The 14678-nt window shown below is 35.7% G+C and overlaps 1 pseudogene; it reads right to left on the bottom strand.

Annotated features, from left to right (window-relative positions):
- Positions 1–148: 148 nt before the first annotated feature.
- Positions 149–14678, bottom strand: LOC102605819 (phytoene synthase 2, chloroplastic-like; annotated as a pseudogene).

The raw sequence follows: 14678 nt of genomic DNA, 5'->3' as shown, positions 1-14678 counted from the left end.
GGCCATATCATTTTGGCTATAAAATATTTATATGCCACAATTTCTAATTAAAAAACACCAATATTGTTTTGCAATAAATAAACTCAAGCATCAAATTAGCTAATAAGTAATTCAAATATATAGATTTGCAATAAACTTCAAAAGATAGTATGTCTTGTGTACATACACATATTTATAAAGAAATATTCTAAATATGTGTACACAATAGTTCAATATATTCTAGCAATGAATATATTTCACAAAATAAAAAGTAATGTATTGAAACTTTTACAATAGTTCAAAAACTCTTCATCATCCACTTCAATGAGATCAAATTGACTACTGGCGACCCTTCAAATTTGATCACCTCCATTTCCCTACACATTTAAAATGAAATTAAAAATCAAAACAAACCATGTACAACAAATCAGATTGCAGCAGTTATAGATGAGGCAAGAAGTTCCAGATTCCAGATTGCAGCAGTTCCAAATTGCAGATTCCAAACTGCAGATTTTTTGAGTTCACGCAGCACTGTGTATTTTAATTTCAAGCAGATTACAGATTCAGTGCACTCTAGTAGATTGTAGATTTTTTGAGTTCAGATTGCAGATTTAGTATATGCTTGGAACACAAAAACATGAATATACCTAAGCAAATAAATTGAGCTGATAAGGATAAACAAAATGAGGAGAGGTAAACTAAAACAGTTTGTGCCTGTTCAGATTGCAGATTCAGGTATTCTAGCAGATTTTTTGAGTTCAGATTTCTTTCTTTATAAGAAAACAAAATGAGAATGTTTAGGACTAAAATAATCACTTTTCTACAATTCTATGACCATAAGTGAAATTTAAGAAGGTAAGAGTATACACAGACCTACCTCGTCTCATGAAAGTTACACCATATAAATATATGAAGGAAAACTAATCAAACTACCACACATTAAGGACCAATTTAATCATTTTCTCATTCTATAAAAATAATAAAGACCTGTTTATTACCTTAAAACTATTTACAGTGTGGACCAACCATGGGGATGATATAAGCATCCAGTATTCTGGTACTCCGGCTTTAAAGGGAGATTTTGTCAGGTAACAACTTTCTTTCTTGTTCTGCTTAAAGAAGATGGTATCATATGAAGGGAGCATTAGTACAAAACATATTTTTGGAGAGTGCATTAATATAAATGCATAGATAGTAGGATGCAAACCCTGACAAAGTTCCTAAATCAACAAACATAATACAACCATCATTGACATTAGTACTAGTTTTTCGCCAATTACTTTCATATCAAGAGTAAGAATCTGGGATTGGATCTTTAAATGCCAACTGCAAAATTACATCTATAGTTTATCTCGAGATCATGATGGATATAGCATAAAACTTTATAAGTTATAGTAAAAAAATTGGTCTTATGACCTCAAGCTTTTTCTTTGGTCGATCAATGTCACGATAAAATCGACATTGTTGTTTGATATGCAGATGTGGTCATAGAACAGCCCTGGGGGTTCTCGCTGACGGATGTAATGCCCTAATACGATACTACTTAAACAACTTTGTTGATGGTACTAAACATGTAATGATGCTTCTTTCCAGCAATTAGTTGTTACTCAGGTCTGTACGTCATATCAAGTTGGTAGCATTCATTATGTGCTGTCACTTGCAACTTGGTTTCATATCCGCCAGTTGAAATTTTGGAATGCATTCTTTAAATAGTACTAAGCTTCATGTATGCAAGCCATCAGCAAAGTATTAACTGAACCTAGTATCATCATTTGCAGTGTGCTTCCATTTTATTGGATTAGTTTCTTGTTGAATTCTAGGAGATACTCTCATTAAGAATGTTTAACCTGTTATGTGTCCTAGTACCTAGGTTGGAATTGGCTGCAATAACTTTGAGCGTCTATATTTCCAATTTGGACACTGAATTCGTTTATGCTATTTTTTATATCATGAAGGATGCAGTTGATTTATTGCAAGGACACTACATTCCAGCTGTCTCTAGAGATATGAAACCATCATCCCAAAAAGAAAGCATTGAGACTAAAGTTGTGAGTCTCATTACTTATTCTGCTGTGATCATGCTTAACATGCTCCTATTTATCAAATTCCTGTGATTAGACCATATTGACATACCAAATTATTGACTTCACTAACACTCTTAATTGCATCTGCAAAGTTGTTTTGACTTAAGACCAAAGTGTTCAATCTATTGACTAGTGACCCGTCAGTCTTATTCTTTTCTTTAACTGAAGAGGATTGACAAGTTTATTATTTTACCAACACATAGACTTGGCCCAAAGCATATGCTAGGTTTTATTGAAGCCAAAAATTAAATGTGTTCCTTATCGGCTTAATTCTCATTTGATTTTATATCCAATTAGCTAAATGATGATTTTTTCTATTTTTGGGCTGGTTTAACTGTTTTTATATCAGGTATCTACTCTCCAGCTATTTAGTGTGACAACCCTTAGTTAGGGCTTATACAATGTTCTTTTTACTTCTTAAACAGAACAAGAGAGGTAAACTAAAACAAGTTGTGCTCTTAGACACAGAACATGCCTGCAGTTTATGACGAACGTTGTTCAAGCTCTCTTTCCTCTCCTCTGTGATGAAGGAACATAAGATTTAGACGATTTAAGAACTAGAAATCGAAAACTATGATACCTTTCAATGTCTACTAGTATGACGATTAGTCCATACTAACTATAGCCAAATGAGAGGAAACTATTTTTGAACTGAAGACTATTATGTTTTGCATAACAATGTGATGGAATGTGTCACTATAAAAAACTTAAGTTCATATTGTTTTTTACCTCACTACCATAACAATTAACAATAAAAGAAAAAGTAGCAAATACGTACGATCAATTGTAACTTTATGACTACTTACCGGCCATCTAGTAGCAGAGCTTAGTTCTATGACACCTTTTCCTGCCTCATCAAAGAATTTCCTTGCCCTCTGAATTTGCTTCTTCATAAAGATCCTCCACTTATCAGTCACTCTTCCAGCAAAAATGTCTTCATCGGAGAGCCCTGACTTTGTTAATTCATCTTTCTATAGAAACAAAATAGAGCAATAGGCATTACACTGTACTTATATCTGAGAAATAGACTACTCTTTCTATATATTTTGGCATGTTACTAGAGAAATGATCAATGTGAATTAAATATAGCTTCATACTTACTCTTCTTCTACATCTCTGAGTATATTGGTTAGTTGATTTGCGATTCCTAAAGCCAAAGCTGCATTATATACACTCATTGTCGTTGCCTTTGATTCAGGTGCAATGCCCATAATTGGAACACTCATCATTCCTACTGTACCAGCGACATAATAACAAAAGATATATAGCTCATCGAAGTTGATATATCTGGATTTCCACAAGTCCATACGCATTCCTTCAACCATATCTCTGAATGGCTTCACCAGTTAGATGAATTATCAAACACTTCACATGGTTGCAAGCAAGAGATCGAGGTTATTAAACCCAAAATAAATGTCAGCCACCAGTGATAGCAAATGTAAACTAGTTGCCTAATTTGCTAATCAAATAACAAATATAAGTAGATAATAATATTAGAAAGAGATAGAAGTATATGGAAGAGAAGTATCGAATTCCACAAGTACTTGCATCGGAAAAGCACTAAGCAAAAAAGAATATAATCTGAATCTGGAGAAGATAATGGTGATAGAATTAGAGATACTAACCTAAATATCAACAGGAAATCTGGAAACAGTATCGGATAAAGCTGCATCAAGCATATCAAATGGTCGTCCGTTAAAAATATCTTCCAGCCTTGCCTCCCACCTATCTAAATCTTGAGGAGTTATGTGTGACACATTATTGCCATCAACAAGCTCATCAGTTCTCCTGCATCACACTGTTTAAAAAGAACACAATTTTCCAGACAACAAGGTCATTTAAAAATACTCTAAGACAAAAATCGTTGTCAATTTCCCCAAGAGTCTTAACTTGCTTGAACTACAAATTAATCTAACGAGCAAGCCAGAAACACCACATATTTTTTTCAATATTAAGTGGAAATTTCTCATTGGCAAGATCTAGTCCTTCTTGGAAACGTGAATACATGAAAGCACCAAAAGTACCAGATATACCATAATTGACTATGCACAAACCTAGACCACACTTTTAAGACTGCCAAACGAAACGGTAAAGAGAATCAGATCACCAGTTTTACACCTAGAGACCAGATTGTTGTAAGTGGGAAGTGCCCATAATGTTAAATTATTTGAATGCTACTTTTTTTTAACCTTTTGACCTGTATAACAACATAATATTTTGGTACATAAAGAGCATAACTACCGGCAAGCGAAAAGTTGAAATTATGTCAAAGATTCCCAAGAAAGCTGATAAAACAAACAGTTAGCATGTTATACTCATGTGGATCCAGTCTAATAATTTAGCATTTCTTCCACTAATTTTGATTGTTGTATATGGTATAAGAAATTAGATCTCTTCTCTTTATGCATATATAATAATGTTTCACAAGCTAGTAGAGATCAACTTGCACCTATAATATTCCATGTCTAACTAAAATATAATTCTAAACAGATGTTTCAAATGCTAACTAGATCGACAAAGCTTTGGTATAATAGTGGATGTTAATAAAGATATCTCCGGCATTCAAATTCCTATAAGGCGTCGGTCTGTAGAAAACATGAAGTTCGTCTCGTAGTAGAATTTGTTACCACACACTTTGACATACCTATTCAGCGTGCTGCTGCACACACTTTGGCAGACATTGTTACAGCCTTACAGGTTCTAGAAACTAAATTGTTTATGTTTTCATTGCTAGTAACTACCAACCAACTTTTGTGCACAACCTCAAAATCAAAACAACTGTCAACTAATAGCAAATAATATTGTGTATATAGGTCAAAAATAACTTTTTAGATATATATCCTAAAGTTTTGAACACCCTTAAGCAAAATTCTTAGCTTCGACATTGTATCCTACAGTTGCAAGCACATATTACCATAAAAAGGAAGTCAATTGAGTCTAAAACTACAATAAGAAAGTAAAATATGGAAGATCTAGCAGATCAAGAAACCAAATACCCATCAAATCTACTACAAACTACATCTCAAATTCCCCAAGAAATCCAGCAAAACACCACACAGAGATACTCACATTGTGCAAACCAATCATTCGGATCAGGGCTTTGCAATTCTAGAAACATAAAACACGTTTCATTCCCAAATCTCAATACATATACTCACGTGCAATTTAACCAATTTGAAACACCTTTTCAGGTATGCTAACTGATGAGCGTGAACAAGTTCAAGCTCTATAAGGAACCTTTTCAACACGTAAAGAATTCAAACTGTTGCTCTTTGTTGCGTACAAACAAAACTAGCTTTGAGCCTTCCATTTCACTCTTTCTAGCTCAAGTACGACTATTGTAATGAAGTATCATAATTCCAACATAACTCACAGATTATGGTTGTTAACATAAAAATTTAAAACTTATGGTATGATGATCTTACCAATAACCACACAAAAGAACTAATTTAAAACTAGTTGTACAAGAAGCTCAACAGGCTTATGCTAATTACCACAAGATTGAAATCTTGTTTGTCTGTACATAATTTGCAGCTTCATTAAGTTAAGCTATGAGAATTAGCAATCGTTTTAAAGGAAGTAGCAGAGCATACCTTCACATACACAAAAATACTCATATACAGATCCCTAATACCCAAACTAGAGCACAATAGCATAATATAAATAAATTGAGACTCCCAAAAATCAACAAAAATCGTATCAACAACCCAAGAATATCAAAACCCTAAGCTAAAATGTAGACTTTCAAAGATACACAAGAATATCAAAACCCTAAGGCTAAAATTCAGACTTTAAAACATAGAATTTCTTACCTGATAAACCCTATTCCAACAACCCTAAAGCTTTAAGATGTGAGGCGTGTTCATCTTTGAAGCATTTTGTTCAATTTTCAACTAGAAATTTGACGGAACAACTCTTTAACAAGGAATTTGTGAGGAAAATCGTGTTCTTCAGCTCTTCAATCTTCAACAAGGAATCTGTGAGGAAAGTTTGACGGAAATCTGTGAGGGAAATCGTATTGTTCTTTAGCTCTTCACAAAAGCGTATTGTTCTTCCGTGAGGAAAGTTTGACGAAATGTTTTCTGATTTGGGGGAAAAAGTTTTAATGTTTTATTAATTGTTTTTTTTGCCCAATGAAAATTGGAAGGAGAACAAGTTTTAATGTTTAAAATGTTGGAAGGAATATAATATTTTAGTGAAAACATTAAGGCCACATTTGTAATGTGTTGCTTTTACAGTTATAAAAATAGGACACTTTAAAAGTGTGGCCATATATGTAAATAGTTGTTGCCAATTATATCATATTGTAACAATGCTAATAAAGTGTAGCTTATACCATTAAAGAGTACACTTTACAAGTGTTGCCAATATTATCGAAGCTAAAATTTAAAACTTGGGCTACACTTTAAAAGCGTCCCCAAAAGTATTTTATGCAACACTTTAAAAGTGTTGTCTAGAATTAGTGTGCTCGTAGGCCTAAAATGTTGTAATGAGTATATTTCACCATCTTAATCATGTTCAGATTATATTATTGTTCAGTACACTTTGTTCAGTTATATGTTTGTTCAGCTCTATCTTATAATGCATGTTCAGTACCTTTCAAGTACTGATGCATACTCTGCGCTACATCTTTTCGTGATGTAGGTTCAGGTCTTCAACATTCAGATCATGCGTAGATCGGTTCCCGATCCATACTCAGCAACGTCAGTGGTGGGTTTTCATACTTCGAGGATAATAGACATGTTTCGTATTTTAGTCTTTCATTTTAGTTTCAGTTTTGCTAGAGTTAGTTGGGGGCATGTCCCAGCATCTCTAGTCAGTTAGAGGCTTATTTCAGACATAGATAGATTCAGCTTTAGTACTTGAGTTTTAGTCCAATATCATTAACTATTATTCAATATTTATATATTCAGATCTATTTTGGGTATTCCCTATCATTCAGTTTATCTCAAGTTTTAAGCTTCCGCATAGTGTTTTTTGTTCAGTTGTTTAAGTATGTTTTTGATATGTCAGCTCAGGGTTAGCTTGGAGTCACTCGTGATCCTAGGTCCCGTGTTAACACCTAAGGATAGCCTCGAGGCGTGACACAGCGTGACGTTTGTAATAATTCTACTACGGTGCCACAAATTCACAAGTTGATTCTAAGTAATCATTGTTGTTCATTGGATTTCGGAGGAATTGCTTTGGTAGAATTGGAGAATTGTTGTGATTCTTCTTGAATAGCCTGAATTATCGAGAGTCACTTTGAAAGTATTACCTAAACTCTTTCGAATGAATATGATAAAGCCTATAATATATAGAACTACTATCATTTCTTCATTATAAACTGAGATTAACTTCAAACTTAATGCACAAATAGATAGGATAGCAGCAAATAACATCTTTCTAGCCTGCATATTCGTGGAACTCAATCTCATTTAGAAAGTCTGATCTCAACATCTCTGCTTTTATCACACCTCCGTGACAACAGTGCTGATACTTGGTTTAAACATACTATACAAAAAAATTCAACTACCTATCACATTATTTTATGCTTATAACAAACAGACATAACATATGTCGGTGAGACGGTGACATAGTAAATATGCAGTGGAGGCAAAAAGATAGCAACATACAACAACTTAGCAAATATATTATTGCAGGTTTGCATCTCTTCTCCAACCCGTACAAGTTTCGACAATAGTATGTTGATTTTTATACCACAAAAATAAAGTAAGTTTCATTATTTCATTTGCGTCAATACTATATTGTTTGTTAAGTTAGACTATTATTTGTTAGCTAATTATAGAGTATGATTAGCTAATAGACATGTTAAGAATTCCTTATGTCTTATCTATATTCTGATAGTATGTAAATTTAAGACTAAGGAATAAAAGATCTTATCTTTTCCTCCCGCCCTTTCTTCTCGTTTCTCTTCTCCTAAAAAACTACCAATGTTGAGGTCACCAAAGCTAGACTTTCTTCAAATAAACAGTAAAGAACCTACACATTATCATCTATAGTGTTCCATGAACCTCATTGAGGCACCCAAAAGCCAAGACTTTACCTTTAATCACACAATATATTCTTATTTTTAATCAAACCTTCAACACTCATAATCATAAAATTCAAGTAACTAATGATGAGTGGTTGATTTACACTCATCTAAGACTTTTTTAGTTCAACAATTAGTGTCCTTAGTACCTAATTATGTCCTATTCTGATGATATTTTGATGAATTGCAGCTATAAATTCTAAAGGACAAAGTGGGGTTGAATACTTGGAAGAAAGGACAAAACATTGAAAGAAGTGTAAACTTCCACATTAGGAGTTTCCTAACCAAAAGGGTGGATCGCGCAACTGGCACGACCTCACATTAAGTGACAGTGCTCAATACTTGAAGTAATTGAGGTAGGTCGGTGAACTTGAAGAGAAATGGTGACTTGTCGATTGTAATAGGTGAACTAAATGACCATTGCCAAAGGTGATAGGACTTGCATAAAATATGAAGGCTTAAAAGGCGAACAAATGTGGTACTCAGTGATTCACCGAACGTGAAAGGAAGAGTCAAACGAGCTCACCGATTGAGGTTCAAACACCTAAAGCTTGAAGCAAGATAAAAGGGATCTAAGGATTAGACGACGCTCTGCCGAATTAGCTTGGCGAGCCCGACTAACATCGTTGAAATGGTTACATAGTAAATTTTGGACCAAATTTTTGGAAATTATAAATAGCCCAAAGAAGAGAGAAAGAAGAGTATTTTTTAAGAAAGTTTTGGAAATTCTTCCTAGATTCTTTTCTTTAAGTGCATGAGATTATTTACCTTGTGAAGAACATCTTTAGTTTTGGGGTTTTCAATTTTACTCTTGAAATTTACAATTGGAAGTTGAAATCAAAGTGGGTATTGAATATAATTACTTAATTTCATCTCATCCATTGCCGCTATCATAATAAGTATAACTTCTTTACATTTTATGATAGGTGGCTAAAATCCCAAGTCTAGGGGTGCAATTATGGGGTTGGGTGTTGATTTAATGTAGTGGTTATTGTATTTTGCTCTGTTTTATTGTTGTTCATCCATGGATTAAGGCTAATTAGCATGGGGTTGGCTTATGGGTTAAGGTTACAAACTTAATCCTACTTGTGATCTCCGATTAATGCTCAAAAGAGATTGATTAGAGTGAGTAATTAGTTTGATACATGAAATTTAAGTTAGACGTCTATAGTTTACTTGAAAAAGAGATAATGGGTCAGATCTATTTGCCCTAATTCTGCTCGAAAGAGAGATAGCGTAAGGTATGGGTTGTTTAGTTATACACATAGATGAGACCAAAAGGAGATTCTATAAAGTGATATTATGAGATCGAAAAAAGATCATTAGTATCATTGAAGAGGACCTAGCTTATCCATGAATGTTTAACACTATTGAGCAACACAATTACCTATGTGACATCAATTTCCAATCCCTGCACCCCTAGGTTATTTGTTAATTACTTAAGTTTTAGTTTAATTATTGTAGTTAATATTATTAATTCTTTTGGTAAATTTGGTGGAATCATCCACCCAATTGTTCTAACCTACTACAATGAACAAGTCCACATTCTTAATTTCTTAGTTGAATTCTTATCAATATACAATTCCTTGTGAGATTTGATCGCGACTCTTAGTTGGGTATTTTTATTAACAACAATCGCTTACTCTTTGAATTGGTTTTTGAGAGTAGTTTGAGCGTTATAAAAAATGATGTTGTTGCGGGGGAATGGTGGCTAAGAATTCAATTTGTGAAAGCCTGTAAACTAATTGGATTGTAATAGTTGTTGCTTGGAATTGTTTGTTGTTGATTTGTAGGTCTAATCATGAGTGATAATGGTAGTGACAATAATAACCACTACGAGTAAAATGACAACATGAGGGATTCAAATGACATGCACATGAATGTCATTATAACCAATGGAGCTATTACCACCCACAACACGGATGGCGATGTTCCATGTAATCAGAACAATGCTACAACTGCTCCAAATGAGAGGAATGTTTGGAGGATTGGCTTATGAGGAACCTCATAAACATCTTCTACATTTTGTGTATATATGGGGACCATTCGTGTTCAAGAACATCTCACAAGAGTCCATAAGATTGAGATTATTCCCGTTCTCTTTGATGGAAGAAGCTACAAGATGGTTGGCAGAATTGTCAAATAATTTTATCACTTCTTGGGAGGAGTAGACCGAAGAATTCTTAGAGAGATTATTTCCTCCCTTGAAAATGGTCAAATTTCAGGATAACATCCAAAATTTCAAAAGGATTGGAGGTGAAGACATGGTTGTGGTTCCGAAGTTGCTTTTACAATGTCCAACACATGGTGTTTCATACAATTTGTTGCTGCAATACTTTTATTGTAGCCTTTATTTCGTTAACAAGGGTTTGGCTGATCAACTTAAACAAGGTGGGTTGATGCGACAACCATTTGATGTAACAATTTTGTTGCTAGATGATATGGCCAAAATCAACCAAAAATGACATACTAGAGAGGACCAAGGTTCTTCTTTACAATTGAAAAGAAAAAAATTGAGAAGGACCATGAGTGAGATGAAAACATGGCTAAAATGATGACCCAACTCAATTTATTGTCCAAACATGTCAAGGGATGAGGATTGAAAATGGTAAATGCAGTTGGTTCAAGCAGTGGGCAATGTCTGAGAGATGCCAAGTTTGAGGCATTGTATAAGTACAATACTTGGGAAATTAAATGGGGGTTCTCACCCAAACTACAAAAGACAGGGTGGGAACCAAGGTTGGAACAAGGATCGAGACAACGTTTGGTGAAGTAACACCCCATATCCTAGAAGACCAGAATGCAGATTTCCAGAAGTGCAGGTGCCACCTATGGAGGCCACCTACGAATCGTAGGTTGGACCACGATCCGTGGACCAGGTCCATGGAACGTGGTCCACAGAAAAACCCCAGAAAACCTCGACCGTAGGTGGTACCACGACCCGTGGATCAGGTCCGTGGAACGTGGTTCGTAGAAATAAAAAACACCCGACCCACGGCCAGGACCTACGGACTGTAGGTTGAACCACGGTCCGTGGACTAGGTTCGTGAAACGTGGTCCGCATAACTCATCCTCTGAGCCGAACAACGCGGACACGGGACCTAGGATCACAAGTGACCCCAAGCTAACCCTGCTGGCATAATCATGAGCATACTAAAGATAAATTAAAAAATAAAACTGTTGCGGAAGCCAATAATAAGTAAATCTGAAATGATGGGGAATACCCATTCTAATATTGAATATATCAAATCTGAGAGTTTAATACAAAAGAAATATCAAACTCAAATACTAAGCTGAATCTAACTATGTCTGAAAATAGTCTCTAACTGACTAGAAGTGCTGGGACATGCCCCAGCTAAGTCTAGCAAAACTAAAACTAAAGATTAAAAGCGATAAAGATAAACATGTCACTAGTCCTCGAAGAATGAGGACTCACCACTGATGCTGCTGAACTGAAGATCAGGAACCGACTTAAGCGTGATCTGGATGCTAAGAACCTGAATCTACATCACGAGAAGATGTAGCGCAGAGTATGCGTCAAACTTGAAAGGTACTGAGCATGCAGGATAGAGTGAAGCTGAAATAAACATATAACTAAACAGAGCAATAAATCAATAATATAATCTGAACATGATAAAGATACTGAATGTTGAACTAACTGAATGCAATGACCATTTATAACATGCTAAGACTGAATACTGACTGTACTGAAACGTGGTAGCAGAGCCCATCCCCTGTTAATATTCAGTCTATTGCACGAATTTCAGAACCCTAGCTATGTAGTTCTTTAGTTCTTGAATTACACATGTTAGGCTAGATATTTCAATTGTTTAAGATATACATGCCTTAGTCTTAAATGTGTCATTATGAGTTATTTATGCGCATTCTCAGTTTGCATGTCATTTTGAGTTATCCAGTATATCACAATAATTCAGTCATAATGTGTTAATCACTTAATCCATTGGGACTAGCATAATACCGAGTTGGACTAGGGTCAGTCACCCATATAGTCCCAGAACTACGAGCCACGTAGGTTGTAAGTCCCCTGTGGGCATCATTTTAGTGATCACGCCATCTATATCTTTGGCCGGGTGTATTGGGTCCTCTCGATGAGGCGTATACATCGGACTTCACATTTAGCTCATGTGGTTTTATTATCTGTTATTAGTAGCTCCCACAGCTCAGTCAGATTCCATTACATTGACCACATTTCAGTACAGTCAGTATTCAGTCTTAGCATCTTATAAAATGGTCCATTGCATTCACTTAGCTCTGTATTCAGTATATTTATCATGTTTAGATTATATTATTGTTTTATTGCTCTGTTTAGTTATATGTTTATTTCAGCTTCACTCTATCCTGCATGCTTAGTACCTTTCAAGTACTGACGCATACTTTGCGCTACATCTTCTCGTGATGTAGGTTCAGGTTCTCAGCATCTAGATCACACTTAGGTCGGTTCCCGGTCTTCAGTTCAGCAGCATCAGTGGTGAGTCCTCATTCTTCGAGGACTAGTGACATGTTTATCTTTATCGCTTTTAGTCTTTAGTTTCAGTTTTGCTAGATCTAGTTGGGGAATGAACATTTCCAGTTTGTTTAGAGGCTTATTTCAGACATAGTTAGATTCAGCTTAGTATTTGAGTTTGATGTTTCTTTTGTATTAAACTCTCAGATTTGATATTCAGTTTTAGTATATGGGTATTCCCCATAATTTCAAATTTACTTATTATTAGCTTCTGCAACAGTTTTATTTCTCAGTTTATCTTTAGTATGCTATGATTATGCCAGCAGGGATAGCTTGGGGTCACTTGTGATCCTAGGTCCCATGTCCGTGTCTCGGGGGTAGCTCGGGGCGTGACAGGTGAGATCAATGTGGAAGTTGAAGAGACAGAGAAGATAAAAAAGACAAGTATATCCCACCTCATGATCACCCAAAACCAAATGAACCAACTGGGTTGAAAGGAAATCGAACCGAGGAAATGCGAACAAGGATCTTCACCGAGGTTGAAGGGTTCAATAAGGTATGGAAGGACTTAAAAATAACTTATCTACCTTAACTCAAACAGTGACCTCTCATTCGGTGTCTATCAAGCAGGTGGAGACTCAAATGTGTTAGATCTACACTTATCTTAATCCAAGGCAAAAAGGAACGTTGCCTAGTAACACCATCCCAAATCTCAAGAATGATTGCTGAGAAAATGTGAATTATGTCATGCCACAACGTTAAATAAGACACTTCTTGAGAGGCAACCCAAGTTTTATTTTATTTTCTTGCTTTCAATAATGTGTGATATGAGTGTTGGTTGAAATGAAGTCAAAGTGTTGAGAAAGGTAATTTAGGCAAAGCCAAAACCATGCCAGTGATCCGTCGAATGCATTGTGCGGAATTCTTTAAATTCACCTTCTTGGCTGAAAAAATGTACTTTCAACTTAAGTGGTCTAAGCTTCAATTGGCGATTCGTTGAAGAGCACTAAGCTTCCATCGAGTTCGCTGAATCAACCTTCAGGTTTGGTCGTTCAGGCCTCATCAGCGAGCTTAAGCTCCTTCGGTGATTCGCATACGTTCGGTGATGTTAGTCGCAGTCCGTCGAGTGAGCCTGAGTTAAATATACCAAGAGTTTCTTCAAGTTCTAAAATAAAAATCCTTTGACCAAGAGTTTCTTCAAGTTCTAAAATAAATCCTTTCTTTAGTATCATACACATGTAACTGACTTGGTACTCTTAATATCTCAATAGGTGCAACACCTCTTACTGTTATAGCAGGAGAAGTAACAGCCACAAGAGTATAATTTTCTACGCTCTCCCCGGGCACTATAAACTTGGTTGGATCATCATCACCCTCATCTACTCCAATCATATTCACCGAGGTACCATTATGGTTCGGGAGTGGGTTGTTATTCATATTTGGTGTCGGTTGCTTGACTGTGATTTGTTTCATCGCAGTGAGATTTTCAACCTTGTGATTCAATGCATAACAACGATCTATGGAATGTCCTTTAACCCCCCGAATGGTATGCACATGTTTTAGAGGGATCAAAATTTCTTGGCAATTGATCTGGAATTCTACCTTTCACGGGATACAATAAGCATAATGCCTGCAACCTTTCAAACACAACACTCAGTGGCTTCCCCGATGGTGTAAAATTGCGGGAAGGTCTATTTGGACGTGGTGCGGATGGATTATTTTGATGATAGAATTGTGGTGATGGGGCTTGATAGGCCGGTGGTCGTGGAGCTCGATATATTAGTTGTATGTGGTAGACAGGATATGAAAATTATGATCGATAAGGCTGGTACGATGATGGAGATTGATAGTATGGATGTGAGGGAAATTGTAGGTATTATGAATGGGGAGTACGATGTTGATGTTGTGAAGGTTGTTGATGGTGATATGAAGTACCTCCTGAGCCATTACCGTAGTGACTTTTTTCTCTTTTTTTCTTTCCACTTTCAAGAGCACCAGTTTGGAGGGCCTTACTGGTAGACTGTAATGCTGCTAGACTTGTAATTCTTCCACTTTTGATGCCATCTTCAATCATGTCTCCGGCTTTGATCACTTCAACAAAAGATTTTTCACCCAT

Source organism: Solanum tuberosum, unplaced genomic scaffold (assembly GCF_000226075.1).
Source record: "Solanum tuberosum cultivar DM 1-3 516 R44 unplaced genomic scaffold, SolTub_3.0 scf00359, whole genome shotgun sequence".
NCBI lineage: Eukaryota > Viridiplantae > Streptophyta > Magnoliopsida > Solanales > Solanaceae > Solanum > Solanum tuberosum.
Note: the sequence above shows the minus strand (reverse complement) of the source record. Positions and strands in the feature narration are given on the sequence as shown.